Source organism: Gymnodraco acuticeps, unplaced genomic scaffold (assembly GCF_902827175.1).
Source record: "Gymnodraco acuticeps unplaced genomic scaffold, fGymAcu1.1, whole genome shotgun sequence".
Lineage (NCBI taxonomy): Eukaryota > Metazoa > Chordata > Actinopteri > Perciformes > Bathydraconidae > Gymnodraco > Gymnodraco acuticeps.
Window position 1 is genome coordinate 3,114,157 of NW_022992193.1, and position 12,279 is coordinate 3,126,435.

Below are 12,279 nucleotides of genomic sequence, written 5' to 3' on the forward strand. Positions count from 1 at the left end.
GGGCTGACAAGTTAATCTTACAACTATGGATTGGTCGACGACACTTTAATATGTAGCCTACTCTTTGTACAATTGAATGGAGTTTAAGGGCCAAAACATTTTGTAATCTGTTTTCATGTGACCAATGTAACGGTTATAGTTTAAAGTTGATATTACAATTAAAGCAGCTCCTAATCATATTTGATAGACAATGAATGCAGTTTTAAAGCAATGCTTTCATTGAGGCATTGTTGAAATGATTAAACAGCGTTGAAATGGTTGCTCTTACTCTTCTGTAACTAAGCGGAGTGTGTCAACAGCATTAGTGGATAGATGTGTTTATGTATCCTTAGATGAATAGACTGTAAAGTGCCTGCTCTATCTTATGAAATGTTGACGCAGATAAAAGGCCCACGGTCTCTCTGCGTGTCGTACAGTGTGGCAGGAGCTCAAACTGATTGTTGGATTTAGGATTGAAAGGAAAGCAGGCCACAGCACACAGGTGATGACCCCAACTTCTTATCTCCCCTCTCTCCCTCCCTCCCACCGTCCATTCAGCTCCCCCTCCAGATATTTCATTTTTCATCATTTTCACCCGCCCCCCCTCCCACTCAGTCTGAGATGAAGATTTGGCTCCCGCTCATCCACTCGGCCCCCGCGTGACCGCCCTAATTCAATTTTTCCAATCTTTCTAACCTAAAGTTTTCATTTTTCTAATACTATCAAGGCAAAAGAGAAGTGGGGGGGGGGGGGGGGGGGGATGCACTGCTGGGTACACAGCTTGGCCACCATTTGTGAATATTACAACCTTGTCTTCATTAATAAGAGACTTCTTTGAACCCGACCCCCCTTCCTCTCCTCCATGTCTCCTTTCCCTTTTCTGCTGTCCTCTCATATGTTTGTATCTCTCTTTTATCCTTTCTTTTCCATCTGCAGTCTATCCCCCTTGAGTCAGGTCCCAAGTCCTAAATCATCACGATTATGTGGCTGTAGCAGGGGCAGCGGAGCGTATGGGGAAATGTTAAATCCATGATGGATTACCACGTCCAGATTGTCTTTTTGAATTAAAGAAAATGATAAGGAAAGAAATGTAAAAAACAATCATAAGTAGATTTAGTTCTCAAGGAGAAACTGTGTTATAATGAGGGGGGGAGGTTGATGTTACTGCATTCAATCAGTGGATATCGGCTCGGTGTGTCCCCTTAAAACCTTCCCCTGGTAAAACGCAGCCGAGCTTAACCGGGACCTGCATCTACTCAATTTCGGCTCTCATCAGGAAAAGCACTCGGCGGCCATCTTGTTTGTCAGTTTGCGTTATTACTCTCCTCCTTCAACCATCTGAAGAGGAGCAGAGGAGCTTTCTAATTCCCATTCTGCTGTCTCTGTGCTGTATGTGCGTGTGTGAGAAATCAAATGGTCGCAAACGTTATCTTCAGGACATTCCGTTTTTGTGTAAGCTCCAAAAACGATATCAACTTCCAAATGTTTGATATGCAGTATTAGAATGTTGACTATATAGTTCCCTATCACTTATTCTCATAACAAGCTAGTGAGTTCAATTAGAAATGACAAACATGTACATATGCCAATATAAAAGCAATGTGAAAAATGTGTTACAAAAGCTTGCAACACAAAAAAACGTAAAGTGCGTGTGTGGGTTTGTAGTCTGAAAATGGGGGGGGGGGGGGAGGAATAGTCGGATTAGCAGAGGAAGAGAGAATGGTCTTTGGGGAGATTAAGACCTCAGGTCAACAATTTCGATTTATTTTTATGAAATAATTTCTTTGTAATTCCTAGCATGTTTCCAGGGCAGTGATTGTCTTCACCTTTAAAATCAGGTCTTTATGCAGTATGGATAATGCTACATCACTGTACTGTTGCACAACATGTCCCTTTTATATTAGGAGTTGTGTATTGTTTGGGAGAGTTTAATAGTAAGGGCTACATGAGGGAAAACACTCCCATCATGCCACTCCCAAGCAAGGGCAACGACAGGACTGTGTCTCAGCTCACATTTAAGAAGAGGCTACTACTACGATTTGATGAACTGTTGTTGCCTCATATTAACTTCAGATAAACTGTGGAAACGAGGACTCACCACTAATATTAAACATGTTAGGAAAGGATAATTGATTGCACTGTGCTAACTCTCAGCTGCACACTCTGGCTAGGAGCGGATTAGGATCAGCAAAGCTACAGTTTTGGGTTACACTCTGTAGTCCAACGCTTCATTTCTACATTATACGATTGAGATCATGTGTGATTTGCAATCATATTACAATGAAAACGACCAATATATGCTATTTTAGAAATCCACTTGTCTTCATTTCACTCTCCTTTCAAAAAGTCTACTGTAGTAATCTGTAGTGATCTGTAAAGTAATAGCAAAACAATCTGTAAAATATGTATTATGTATTTGTGTAGGAAAAGGCAGGGGGCAGCAAAAGAGCATTACATGGTAACATGCTGTATTATACAGTGTGCTGCCCTGGCAATTTAAGAGGCTTTAATGGAGAAACACATTTCATTGGAAAGTTGTACTACTTTGTTGTCTTACTTTGGAAATTGGTCAAAAGAAAATGTAATATACTGTAATGTAGAAACATTGTACGGGGCGAAAACAAATCCATAATCAGCGGATTAATTGTTAGCTGCAGTCCTATTCTTCGCCATGATCCGAATGACCCATTTGCTCATCTCACTGCTTACATTATTTCCTCCTCTTTCTACGAGCGAAGCCTTCAGTGTCTCGTGCGCAGAGCTAGAGAATTCCTCAGTGTCTCACAATGTCGGCAGTAACTGTAAAAAGAATTGGTGCTAGAGGATGTTTGCGTATTATAAACACACATAAGATTCCTGGCATGTCTCGCTGCGATGGGCCATTTCACATGCCATCCCGAGAACTTAACCTGGTTTTAACCCCGATAAAACCCTTTGCTCTTCTCTTCAGCCCCATTGTTTCACCTCAGACCTGCTTAGCTTCCAATTGACAGCTGTCCACAAGTGTCTTTCTCTGTGTGTGTGTGTGTGTGTGTGTGTGTGTGTGTGTGTGTTATATTTTCCATGTTCGGTACACCCGGTCCCACCGCTGACCTGCCAGTGAACCTTGACCGCGGTGTGTTCAAAGACAAGCGTATTTGTAGACGTTTTGTGTGTGGACAGACGAGCATGGGAGGCCTGACATTCTGCCCCTCTGTCACTTCTGTCATGGTAGTCACTTTTGATGTATTCCTCCCCCTTCTACTGTATGTCTGCCATGTCTTTGGTAACATGGTTTATTTTCCTACCTCTTCTATCTCTCTTCCCTGACAATGCCGAGTGTGTCATTGAGTTATTTATAGGACGTGTTTCTGAAGAGGGCTCTTCTTGGAACCCTATCCATGTCTTGATAAATGAAATTCCTTGGCCCACTCTGGGGTCTTAACAATAGGACAACGCAGACACTGAGCTTAAGAGACTCGGAACATTTAAGCACACACATGCACCTGCTCCACATGTCATGCTTTTGTCTCAGTCACATACATGTTTAACTGCAAGTCTTCCTGCTCCTCAGTTGTGAGGATCTGCTTCTTCTACTTCTGTCTTTGCAAATGTATTATGCTAAAGTTTGGCATTTTTAATAAGACTAAACAAGCAGTTCAAAGACATTGCCTTGGACTTGGGAAATCGTGATATCATGAACATGACATAGAGTACAATTAACGGTATATAATCAAGAGATTAAAGTAAATCATCTCAAAGTCAAATATTAGTATAGAGTGTGTTTTTAGGGATCATGCAACTATTGCTTGTTATATGCAGTTTGAATGCATTATGACACAAGACGTTTTAGGTTGTGGTTTATTTTGGTTTTTGTTGCCATCTCCATCACATCAACTTCTTTTAATTCCCTCTTCATCCATGAAGGAAATACCTCCTTTTTTTCAGGACCGTCATAGAAAAGTAGCCCTTAACAACATTTGATGGCTTGCTCAAGGACACTGGATGATTGGTTAAAGTAATTATCAAAAGGCAGATTTTTCTGTTCTTTTGAGGCTTAAATATATCTGTTTTACAAAATTCCCTCTCGTCTAAGTTTCTAAAAATTCTTTTAAAAATTAAAAAGTTCATATTTACAAAGAATGTTGACTCTAGTGCAATCACATGAAGTCATCCCTGGAATCTGATTAATTCATTTTCAAAAAAATGAGGGGTGGTTGTTGTGGATTAAAATGGAGCGGCCCCTGGCTTCACTCCATTTTATCTGGTTAAAGGACAAAGTGAGAGGGAAAGTTATTCCTAGTGTGTGTGTGTGTGCTCAGATGGGAGAGTGTTATCTGTGTGTCAGTAGATAGAACCCCTGTTATTCTTGAAAGGCTCTTATTGACAGACTTAATGCCCTTATTGGACATGAGACACGTGGCTGACACACTCCCTCAAGTGTATGCGCGGTCAAGCTAATGCTGAAAGTGTGTGCTCCTGTAAGCATGCGTTAATGTGTGTGTGAGCCCCCTGTATCTGCCCTGTGTGAGCCTGCATTGATTTCCACAGCAGAAGTCTCCTCTCTCTGCTGGTCGAATTATTCCATCACAGGGTGTCCAGTCGCTGCCCTCAGGATGTCTAACACGCAGACAAACGTTTTGATTTTACTTGCTAGTAAACATGTGTAATGCCAGATAATATTTAAAATATCCTTCAGTTGAACTAGCAAGTCATTTTTCAGCTGCTGAAAGGCATCGACTGCAACAAAAGATGCAGATGTCCTCGAAACATAATTCTCAATGAATTCAATCCTTTCAAGCAGAGCAAATCGAGAAGCTTTGAATACATCCACTTTTTTTTCGTGCAGATGGCAGTGACTATTGTGCGTTATATCAAACCAGTGAGAGATAAGGAGGGCACACATCTGAAGGCAACAAAGTTCATATCTGGCCAATTCTTTTCAAACAACTGTATATAGGCTGATATGTTATTTAGACAAAATACTGTAAACTAAACTTTGTGAATTACACACTGGATTTGGTGTCTACATGAAAAACAACATGTCACTGATTCGGCAAGCCTAAGCGTCCACCATAGTTCTTTCAAACGATACCTTAACAAACTTTTGGCTGTATGTAAAATGTCCAACTAGACGGCATTATGAGACACTTTATTGAACCACTAGTCTCTTTCCCTCTTGACTCCTGTGTTCAAGTCTTTTACCAACACTGTTTCTTTTTCACTTTGTATCACTTTGACTCTATTCTATTATTTACTTGCCTCGTTCATTTCTTCTCCCCCTTCACTCCCTGTTTTCCTTCCCCTTCGTGTGATGAAAAGTGCAGTCTTGGCGTTTCGTTTTCATATCAAATGCTCATACGCGTAAAGGGAGACTAAGATGCCAGCCAGTGTTACCCTCTGTGTGTGTGTGTGTGTGTGTGTTTGCCAGGAGAACATTGCATTGAAGCACCAGTGAACATCTGGCCCATGTGCCAATGATTGGTTGGGGAAGTTCCTCAGGATATAACACTTGAAAATGTCTTGGCATGTTCGCGACAACAGCAGTGCAGTTTGTGCAGTGTTTTGAATGTGTGTGAACGTGCGCTGAAGTGGTAATATTTGCGATGTGTGTCTGTGAGGGATGATTGTAGTCAATGTGTGAGGAAACCATTACGTGTGAGTGAGTTTAAGATGATTGTATTCTTCTGCGGTGATTCTGTGTGTTTGCGAGGGGAGCTTTGACTTGCCACCATTAGCGCTAAACAATTTTTTTGAGCAGGCGGCTGATTCTTCCCTAGATTACTATTATGACTTCAACTCGTTTACCAAGCGCCATCTCTCCTTTGTTTTATCTCTCCGTTTATACCTCCTGCCAGCTCGTTATTCTTCTTTCTCTGGAATCATTTATTTGTTCTTTGCTGGTTCCTAATGGTGCAACTTAGGTTCAACGAGAGGCCAGTAGAAGTTTTTGATTTCTTCCTTTTGCCTTTACCACCTTCTCCTTTCCTTTCTCATTCTACAATCTCACCTCTGTGACTCCCACGCCCTGATCCACACTGCTCTCTAATAGACTACACATGCACGCTGATAGCACATGTGTCCCCGTAAAGGAGACGTCCGCCCGGTGGTGGCGGTGGGCGGCGGGCCGTAGAAGATGCGGCAGGGTTGTTAAAAGTGTTGTTAAGAGAGCGGCTGGCAGCTGTTCCTGACAGGTTGGGGATGGAAGGACAGATGGTGTTTGATTAGCGAACAGACCGCTGATGGAAGGAGGGATGGAGGGAGGAATCAGGGAGGAGGAAATTGATATCAGTTAGGAGGGAGGGTAAAGGAATATAGATTATTTAACTTAAGGATGGATTGATACGCATAATAACTAGGATAAAAGTCCTAATGCTTGGATGGTTTGTTGTTTAATCATGGGCAAATTAAAGAATGGATGTGTAACTTTTTTTGTAAATCAGAGAGGGATGGAAGAATATTGTTGATTTAATGGCTTAAATATTACACAACAGAAGGACAGATTCATTATTTTTAGGAGAATTATCGGGTGGAATGGGAGCACGACCTGATCCAGAAACAATTGCAGAGCGTGGAGGAGGGAGGAAGTGAAAGCGCTGTCGGGCAGCTGTTCTGAACAACAATTAGCTCCATCCACCTGGGTGCCATCTTAAAGAACTGATGCAAATAAACCTGCAGCGCTGGCTGATTAAAGTCTGTTCAACAAGCTAACAGTGATCGTTGTAATGGTCCGTTTCAATCAGTTGTTTGCTTGAAGGATGTTTTGAAGTCATAATTAGATGTGAGTTTTAGGTCAGCCTGAGGTTAGACCGTGCGCTGAGGATCTACTAAAGCAGCTTGAAATACAATAAAAAACATATTAAACATTAACAGCTAAACGATGACGTCTGACCAGATAGAAACATTACACTTCTCTATTGGACTTTACAAAGGTATTATCTTAAAAACAACAAATGCAGCGGAAAACATTATTTTCCAAAGTTTACTGAACAGCAGGTCTGCAACTAACAATTAGCTTCCTTATCAATAGTTCTTCACATTTTTCTAAATAACCAAACCAACCAAGTTATATGTCGAAATTGCGAAAAATGACAATAAATGTGTAAAAAGAAAAGCAGCACATTTGGCTCAAAAGTTGACTTGAAGACTCCAAATACTTTCTGTAGATCATCAAATTGATACATGAACTTGTTTCAGCTCAAGCAGACCGTGTGAAGAAGCAGTCAGTTCTTTCTTCACAAAGCAAACGTTTGATATTAGTTATGTTTTACATTTTTACATTTTAATCACAAATGATAAAAACCATTAAGATCAAGCGTGATAACAGACATGAAGTTGTGTTTCTGCCTCCCATTGCATCTATTTACCAATATGGCAGTGAGTGTGAATAAAGAGGGTAAAACAAACACACACACACACCGCATTTCACTTTAGCAGCAGTTAACACGCAAGGCAGTTAGTGCTATTAGAATTATGTCGAGAAGAGATTTTCCTCTATAATAAACTCCCTACTCCACAATAATAGCGGCCATTATCCAAGATGTATCACTGCTATGCCATCTCGGCGGACAATAAGTGTGCTTGTGTCGGCGTAAGTGTGTTTGTGCATATGACGGGGTGATTGAAAACGAAACAATCAGCAGGCCAACACAAACACAGCTGTTTTATTGTTGCGCTGCTCAGATGTGCTTTCACAGGCAGACGGTGTATGTGTGTCAGAGTGTGTGTATGTGAGTGTGTGTGTGTACTGTATGTGTATGTGAGAGATCATATATGTAGAGCAAAGAGTGACCCCACCTCCTGTTCAGCCCCTCCTGTTCTAATGGAAAGCTTTGGCAGTTGACGCTATAGAATAGATCATCAGGATTCTGCCGTTTGTTTTCTTTAAATTACTTGTTTTACAACTTTGATAAAGTCCTCTCAAAGACCATAATTGATTAATTCCTCTACTTTTTTCTTATCCTGCAGAAATATTTGTACACCTATTCTTCCAATACCTAATCTGAACATCATATCAGGATATTGGCTCATATGCAGCATGTATACTTACTTATCCTCTCTTTTTAATTAATGTACGGTCTGTATTCCTTAAGACATGGAACGTAGCTAATTGCTTTATGCAAGCCAGCGTAAGTCCTGCGATTGTACTTTTCAAATTCATTTCAAACCTTTATTTAACCAGGTGAATCCCATTGAGATCATCGATCTCTTTTTCAAGGGAGACCTGCTGCAAGTAGGTTCCACATGAAGACATAAACACAGAAAACAGAAAAACAAAAAGGACATCATACAACACAGATACAGGGATTTACAATGTACATACCTAACGACATTTACAGGTACCAACAGAATCAGATTGCATAGCATCTATCCGAGCTTTAAAGGCAGTGGAACCAAATTGCTCAGTTTCCATTCTTTTTGCAGACTGTTCCAAGTTAGTGGAGCTGCGCACCTAAAAGCTTTCGTCCCTAAGACAGGCCTAGCACTTGGCACATGTAATAAAACCACATCATGAGATCTCAGGCAATAGCTACTTGCAACTCTCTGTGTGATCAGAGAGCAGATGTACAGTAAGCAGGTAGTTTACCCAGCATGGCTTTGTATATGAACATGTACCAGTGACTGAGCCTCCGTACAGTTAGTGAAGGCAAACCTGCCCTGGCATACATACAGTGATGTGTAAGTGCTTTACAGTTAGTAACAAATCTCAGAGCACTGTGATAGGCGGCATCTAACTTGATCAGGTAATGGACAGGTGCATTCATATAGATCAGATCACCATAGTCCAGCACAGGTCAAACGGTCACAGAGCCTTTTCCTGGCCTCAAGTGAGAAACAGGACTTGTTTCTGAAAAAGAAACCTAGCTTCCCCCTCAGCTTTCAAAGCAGATTATTGACATGACATTTAAAAGAGAGGCAATCATCAAGCCAGATACCAAGGTGTTCATAACAGGCAACCACTTCAAGTACTTACGTAGTAACAATATCCAAAGTGGTCTCCGGTGTCTTTTGAAAATACCATTACCTTCGTTTTATCAACATTTAAAATAAGCTTAAGCTCCGCGAGCTGCGTCTGGATAATATTAAAAACAGCCTGCAATTTAACAACAGCCTCCTTAATGGAGGGACCTGCACAATACATCACGGTATCGTCCGCATCAAAATGTACTTGCTCCATCCACATTTTGACCTAAGCTGTTGATGTAGATGGAGAATAATAGTGGACCTAAAACAGAACCTTGTGGTACACCATTTGTAATGTTTAACCACTCAGAAGACAGCCCATCAAACTGAACACATTGGGACCTTTCAGTTCACAAACCACCCCACTGCATGACTGGATATGCCAATACTGGCCAGCCTCTGCTTCAGGATTTGATGATCGACGGTATCAAACGCTTTGGAAAGATCAATAAACAGCTGCACAACTTTTTGTCTAAGATATTGGCAATATCATTCACCACTTTCATTGTGGCAGTGATGGTGCTATGTTGCTTTCTGAAGCCTGACTGATGTTTAGACAGGATGTCATTTTTACAAAAAAACTACCTGTTCACTCACTTCAAGAACCTTAGCCAGAACTGATAATTTAGAGATTGGCCTATAATTATTTAATAAGGTGGCCTCCCCTCCTTTTAGCAAAGGCAGGACATAAGCTGACTTCCATACTTTTGGAATTGTGTTCGTGCTGAGGGAGAGGTTAAAAAGAGTAGTGAGAGGAGGTGCAATAAAATCTGCAGCTATCTTTAAAAAGAAAGGTTCTACGTTGTCTGGGCCGGCCGGTTTCTTAGGATCTAACTTGGTTAACGCTTCATGAACGACATTAATAGTAAAAGGAGAAAAACTGAAAGGGTTTTCCACATCACATCGTTCAGAGTCACGGATTGGGGTGTTCACAGAAGCAGAATTAGTGACAGAATCAAACAGAGAACCACAGGACACAAAATGCTCATTAAAACAATTTAACATAGTGGCCCTGTCCGATATAGTGCCAGATGCTGTGGTAAGGCAAGGAGGTAGCTCATTTCGGATTTCACCGGTGGATATCGATTTAATGGCTTTCCAAAATGTTCTAGGATTATTCAGGTTCTTTGTGGTAACTGACAGATAATACTTCGACTTAGCACTTTTGATTTGTGACGTGAAGCTATTTCTTAGCTGCCTAAAACACAGCCATTCTACCTCTGAGCCTGATTGCCTAGCCTTTGCTCAGGCATCGTTTCTCTCATGAAGGAGACTAGACAGTTCAGCAGAAAACCAAGGATTGTCTCGTCTCTTCACTCTAAATGTACGCAGGGGTGCATGTCTATCAATCATTTCCATAAAACCAAGATAAAAATAAGACCATGTAGTTTCAACATCAGCACACAGATCGATTTGACCCCAATCAAAACCAAACAGATCATGTACTGTTTGCTCCACAAAATGTTTTGTGTCTCTCTTTATGATAATGTGAGGTTGGACCTTAGTGTACCTGATTGTGGCTACAACACAGTGGTCACTCACATCATTTGCAAATACTCCCACAGATGATTATTTATAGGGAACATTAGTTAAAATGAGATCAATTAGGGAGGAATTATTTGGGGACTTAATGCTAGGGTTAGTAGGACTGTCTACAATCTGAGTAACATTTAATGAGATGCAAAGGTTTTTAAAATCCTCTGAAACTGTAGTTAACCAGTTAAAATAGCCAAGAAGCACTATTTCCATGTAGTCAAGTTGTCACGACCTTAACACAAACTGGCACGACCCAGAGACAGTCTTGAATGCAGCAACAAATGTATTTTAACTTCAAGCCAACAGAAAATCCCTCTTAACAGAGTACTGGATTAAACAAGCGCTCACAAGGAGGAAAACACAAGCGTAACAAAAAATAATTTAAGATTAACTTAAGTCTGTAAAAAATAACAAAATCTGACTAGACTGGAAATGATCCTCTCTTGGCTGAAGCCTGGCACGACCATCCATGGAAACAAACAAGACAAACTGACACAGGACAGGGGGAGACAGGACTATTTAAACATGAGGTGAGTGGGAACAGGTGGAAACAATCAGGGGCGGGGCAGACGCTGACCATGGCGGGAAAACACACAAAGGGTGGAAGTAACTGGGCCTGAAATGAGACAAGAGGTAAGTACAAAATACAACAGGAAATGGAAAACGAGACATGACATGAAACACGGGGATTTCACCAGAGATAAATGACATAAATAACAGACATGACATGACATGAAAACCTGACTAGACTTGGAATGACAGACCTAATACATAAACAAAACTAACACATTTGATGAGACACAACACAAGTTGAGATAAAGGATTTTCTAACGAAGACAAAGAGTCCTTGACTGCTGAGGGGGGTCTGTAACAGCCCACCACCATGACCTGTTGACCCTTTGCCACTTCAATATGTAAGGTACAAATTCGAGTTGCTTACTGATTGATTTGGAAACCAACGTGGTTACACTGAACATATTCTTCACATAAATGGCAACGCCACCACCTTTATTAGGTTGATCGGTACAAATACTTCTGTAATGACCAAATACCTGCAAAACTATCTGCATAATTTGTACTTTTGTGTTTCATGCCAATCAGAAAATACAACGTAACATTATACCTGCTAAACATCCGGACATTAGCAAATAGCTTAACGCCTCACAGAGCTTCTAATATTGCTGTGGACTTGTTTTTCTCTCATGCTTTCATTTTGTGAGTGCCTTCCTTATCACTTTATGTAAGTTTGATTTTCAATTTGACTTAATGTTTAGACAAAAAACCTTCATAGATCATTACAGGATCCATAACTTTGCATAAACACATTAACAGTTTATTGTGCCATCATCTTTATTGGGCTTCTGGCAATACAAGCTTTATTAACTGCAAATGCTAGTAGTGGCAGAAGTGTGTGTAGCCATGTGTTGTGCACACCTTGTCGTCTGCTTCTGTACTGTATGTAAGAGAGGGAGAATTATGAGGAAAAGGCAGGCAGAGTGCTGGCACTTTATCCCATGCTGGTGATGGTGGTTGGCATTGTGTGGTGCCAGTTAGCGTTTGGCGCCGACACAGAGGGCATGGTGTGTGTTTGTGAGTGTTAGAGAGGTAAGTGGTGTGACAGGAGGACAGAAATAAAACCTACAAGAAGGGAGGCAAGGAGGAGAGGAGAGGTAGGAAGAGGAATAGGAGGAGTAATGTCAGTGTTAGAGGATGAACATAGGGCGGATAGAGGAGAGAAGGATAGGGCAACAAGGGCAGACAGGCCTCGTCCCCGTGCCTTTGTGTGTGTGTGTGTGTGTGTGTGTGTGTGTGTGTGTGTGT